The following is a 6000-nucleotide window of genomic DNA, read 5'->3' as shown; positions in this document are numbered from 1 at the left end:
TGAAAGGCATCAGCTCAAACCACTGCACTACTGACACGCTTTCTTCCCAAAACATTCAAAAAAGTCAAAAAATGTCATCGCATAGTATGTCATAAAATTATCAAAAAATGTCATAGTATAGTATGGCATAACATTTTTGAAAAAACGTCATAGTATAGTATAGTATAAAACACCACAGTATAATGAAGCATGAAATTGTCAAAAAACATTGTAATATATTAAGGCATAAAGCACCACAGTATAATAAAGCATGAAATTGTCAAAAAAGAACGTCATAGTATAGTATGGCATAAAAATGTCAAAAAACGTCATTGTATGGTGGATGGCATAAAACATCACAAAACGTCATAGTATATTAAGGCATACAACACCACAGTATAGTGAAGCGTAAAATTTTCAAAAAAACGTCATAGTATAGTAGAGCGTAAAATTTTCAAAAAAACGTCATAGTATAGTATGGCATAAAATTGTCAAAAAACGTCATTGTATGGGATGGCATAAAACTTCACAAAACGTCATAGTATATTAAGGCATACAACACCACAGTATAGTAAAGCGTAAAATTTTCAAAAAAACGTCATAGTATAGTATGGCATAAAATTTTCAAAAAATATCACAGTATAGTATGGCATAAAATTTTCAAAAAAACGTCATAGTATAGTACAGCATAAAATTGTCAAAAAACGTCAATGCATACTATGTCATAAAATTGTCAAAAAAAAGTCATAGTATAGTATGGCATAAAACGTCAAAAAACATCATAGTATAGTATGGCATAAAATTGTCAAAAAATTTCATGGTATTGTATGGTATAAAATTGTCAATATACATCATAGTATAGTAAGGTATAAAACGTCACACTATAGGATGGCATAAAATGTCAAAAAACAGCATAGTATAGTATGGCTTGAACTTTTCACAAAACTTCATATTATAGTATGGCATAAAATTTTCAAAAAAACTTCACAGTATATTAAGGCATAAAACACCACAGTATAGTAAAGCATAAAATTTTCAAAAAAACGTCATAGTATAGTATTGCGTAAAAATGTCAAAAAAATGTCATAGTATAGTATTGCATAAAAATGTCAAAAAAACGTCATAGTATAGCATGGCATAAAATTTCAAAAAACATCATAGTATAATATGGCATAAAAATGTCAAAAAACCTCATAGTATATTAAGGCATCAAACACCACAGAATAGTATAGTGTAAAATTGTCAAAAAACGTCATAGTATAGTATGGCATAAAAATTTAAAAAAAAAAAAAAACGTCACAGTATAGAAAGGCTTAAAAAGTCATTGGAGTTACCAATAAACGTAATGTATATTTATGAACTGCAGTGTCCATGGAGTTTCGTGGGGCAATATACAATTTCCCTTCAGAAAGGCCCCAGGCCAGCCTTGAACCGACAAGCCTCTGATTGGAAGTTGAAGGCTCTAACCACTGACCCACAGAGAAAGCTCATTATTGTGTACTTGTATGTGAGAGAAAGTCATGATATAGCAAGGCATGAAAATGTCAAAAAACGTCATAGTATAGTATTGCATTAAAGTCAGCAATAAACCTAATTTGCATGAATAAGGACTGTGAAAGGAAGCCATATTGCCCAAAGAGAACACATGCAGGCACAAACTGAACATTGTAACGTCAATGTTCAACTGAACATTGAAACATTTAACAGAATGGCCCTAAGCGGGACTTGAACCCACAATCTTCTCATTGAAAGGCAACAGCTCAAACCACCGCACTACTGACCCGCTTTCCTTCCAAACATTGTGTGTCAAATATAAACAATTCATAGTATAGTAAGGCATAAAAAAGTCAAAAAACGTCGTAGTGTAGTCAGGCATAAAATGTCATATTATAGTATGGCATCAAATTTTCAAAAAACGTCATAGTATAGTATGGCATTAAAATTAATGTGCATGTTTAAGGACTGTGATAGGAAGCCAGATTGCCCCAAGAGAACCCATGGAGGCACAAATTGAACATTCAAACACTTAACAGAACGGACCCAAAGAGGACTTAAACCTACAATCTTCTGATTGAAAGGCAACAGCTGTAACCACTGTACTACTACTACTCTTTACAAGCAAAGCATTGTGTGTCAAATATAAACAATTCATAGTATAGTGAGGCATAAAACGTCAAAAAACGTCATGGTGTAGTAAGGCATAAAATTTTGAAGAAAAACATCATTGCATAGTAAGTCATAAAATTATCAAAAAATATCATAGTATAGTATGGATTAAAACGTCATAGTTTAGTATGGCATAAAATTGTCAACAAAACGTAATTCCATAGCATGTCATAAAATTATCAAAAAATGTCATAGTAAAGTATGACAAATCGTCAAAAAACGTCATTGCATAGTATGTAATAAAATTGTCAAAAAACATCATAGTATAATATGGCATAAAATTTTCAAAAAACTTCAAAGTATAGTATGTCATAAAATTGTCAAAAAACTTCAAAGTATAATATGTCATAAAATTGTAAAAAAATGCCATAGTATAGTATGGATTAAATCATCATAGTCTAGTATGGCATAAAAATTGTCAAAAAATGTAATCGCATGAATTACAAAATCATACTCTAGTACGGCAAAAAATTGTCAAAAAACTGCCATCGCATAGTATGTAATAAAATTGTCAAAAACGTCACACTATAGGATGGCATAAAATGTCAAAAAACGGCATAGTATAGTATGGCATAAAATTTTCAAAAAACCTCACAGTATATCAAGGCATAAAATTGACAAAAAAACATCATAGTATAATATGTCATAAAATTATCAAAAAATGTCATAGTATAGTATGGCATAAAATTGTCAAGAAACGTCATTGTATAGTATGGCATCGAAAAACATCATAGTATAGTATGGCATAAAATTGTCAAAAAACGTCATTGTATAGTATGTCATCAAATTTTCAAAAAATGTCATAGTATAGTATGGCATAAGATTTTTGAAAAAACGTCATAGTATAGTATAGCATAAAACACCACAGTATAATAAAGCATGAAATTGTCAAAAAACATCGCAATATATTAAGGCATAAAACACCACAGTATAATAAAGCATGAAATTGTCAAAAAAAACGTCATAGTATAGTATGGCATAAAAATGTCAAAAAACGTCATAGTATAGTATGGCATAAAATTTTCAAAAAAACTTCATAGTATAGTATAGCATAAAACACCACAGTATAATAAAGCATAGTCATTGCATACTATGTCAAAAAATGTCATTGTATGGGATGGCATAAAACGTAACAAAACGTCATAGTATATTAAGGCATAAAACACCACAGTATAGCAAAGCGTAAAATTTTCAAAAAAAAGTTATTGTATAGTATGTCATCAAATTATCAAAAAATGTCATAGTATAGTATGGCATAAAATTTTTGAAAAAACGTCATAGTATAGTCCTGCATAAAATTGTCAAAAAACGTCATTGCATACTATGTCATAAAATTATCAAAAAATGTCATAGTATAGTATGACATAAAATTGTCAAAAAAAAACGTTATTGTATAGTATGTCATCAAATTATCAAAAAATGTCATAGTATAGTATGGCATAAAATTTTCGAAAAAACGTCATAGTATAGTATAGTATAAAACACCACAGTATAATGAAGCATAACATTTTCGAAAAAACTTAATAGTATAGTATAGCATAAAACACCACAGTATAATAAAGCATGAAATTGTCAAAAAAACGTCATCGTATGGGATGGCATAAAACGTCACAAAACGTCATAGTATATTAAGGCATAAAATACCACAGTATAGTAAAGCGTAAAATTTTCAAAAAAAACGTCATTGTATGGTATGGCATAAAATGTCAAAAAACGTCATTGCATACTATGTCATAAAATTATCGAAAAATGTCATAGTATAGTATGACATAAAATGTCAAAAAACATCATAGTATAGTATGGCATAAAATTTTCGAAAAAACTTCATAGTATAGTATAGCATAAAACACCACAGTATAATAAAGCCTGAAATTGTCAAAAAACATCGTAATATATTAAGGCTTAAAACACCACAGTATAATAAAGCATGAAATTGTCAAAAAAAAGTCATAGTATAGTATGGCATAAAATGTCAAAAAACATCATCGTATAGTATGTCATAAAATTAGCAAAAAATGTCATAGTCTAGTATGACATAAAACGTCAAAAAACGTCATACTATAGTATGGCATAAAATTGTCAAAAAAACATAATAGTATAGTATGACATAAAACGTCAAAAAACATCATAGTATAGTATGGCATAAAATTTTCAAAAAACATCATAGTGTAGAGAGGTATTAAATTGTCAAAAAACATCATAGTGTAGAGAGGCATTAAACGTCACACTATAGGATGGCATAAAATGTCAAAAAACATCATAGTATAGTATGTCATAAAATTAGCAAAAAATTTCATAGTATAGTATGGCACAAAATTGTCAAAAAACATCATAGTGTAGAGAGGTATTAAATTGTCAAAAAACATCATAGTGTAGAGAGGCATTAAACGTCATAGTATAGTATGGCATGAAATTGTCTGAAAGCGTCAAAATATAGTATGGTATTAAAGTCAGCAATAAATCTAATTTGCATGTTTAAGGACTGTGAGAGTAAGCCAGATTGCCCCAAGACAACCCATGCAGGGACAAATTGAACATTCAAACACTAAACAGAATGGCCCCAGACGAGCTTGAACCCACAATCTTCTCATTGAAAGGCGACGGCTGTAATCACTGCACTACTAACACTACTTACTGCCAAGGTATTGTGTGTTATGTATAAACAATTCATAGGATAGTATGGCACAAAAACTTCAAAAAACGTCATAGTGTAGTAAGGCATAAAATGTCATTTTATAGTATGGCATGAAGTTGTCTGAAAGCGTCAAAGTATAGTATGGCATAAAATTTTCAAAAAACGTCATATTATGGTATGGCATAAAATTGTCAAAAAACGTCATCAGTATGTCATAAAATTATCAAAAAATGTCATAGCATAGTATGACACAAATCGTCAAAAAACATCATAGTATAGTAAGGATTAAAATGTCATAGTCTAGTATGGCATAAAATCTTCGAAAAACGTCATAGTATAGTAGGGAATAAAACACCACAGTATAGAAAGGCATAAAAACATCATTGTGTAGTATGGCATAAAACTGTCAAAAAATTTCATAGTATAGTATGGCATAAAATTTTTGAAAAAAGTCATAGTATTGTATGGCATGAAACAGTCAAAAAAAACGTCAAAGTATAGTAAGGCATAAAATTGTCAAAAAACGTCATAGTATAGTATGAATTAAAACGTCATAGTCTAGCATCACATAAAATTGTCAAAAACGTCATCGCATAGTATGTCATAAAATTGTCAAAAAACTTCATCGCATAGTATGTCATAAAATTGTCAAAAAACGTCAGAGTATAGTATGTTATAAAATTTTCAAAAAACGTCATAGTATAGTAAGGAATAAAACACCACAGCCCGGGGTTTGAACCCTGAATCGTCTCACTGAGGAAACCATTCTAACCATGACACCACTGTGATGCCCCATAAATAAATTAGATTAGATTAGATTAGATTAGATTAACTTTATTTATCCCACAACTGGGAAATTCATTTACCACAGCAGAAAATAAACATCTATAGAATAAACATCTATGGAAATATACAACAAAAATATACCAAATATACACTAATAAATACAATATACACAATACACACGATATGTACATGAAAAAGTGCAAGTTTGCACATAGTCAGGAAGAGCAGGAGTTGTGGAGTCTGACAGCTGCTAAATCATCTTATTGTAAGGCATAAAAACATCAAAAAACACATGGTGACATTTATTTTCATTGGATTTTTCGGCAGATATTAAGCTTTTTGATATATGCACCATTTTATGTTTACTCCTGTTAGCAACCTAACTACCAATCTACAGAAGACAGATGCCAGGGTTAGCTTGCTAGTTAACGCTA

Source organism: Seriola lalandi, unplaced genomic scaffold (genome assembly GCF_002814215.2).
Source record: "Seriola lalandi dorsalis isolate HSWRI2012SDOR001 ecotype SW California unplaced genomic scaffold, Sedor1 jcf7180002054292, whole genome shotgun sequence".
Taxonomy (NCBI): Eukaryota; Metazoa; Chordata; class Actinopteri; order Carangiformes; family Carangidae; genus Seriola; species Seriola lalandi.
Note: the sequence above shows the minus strand (reverse complement) of the source record.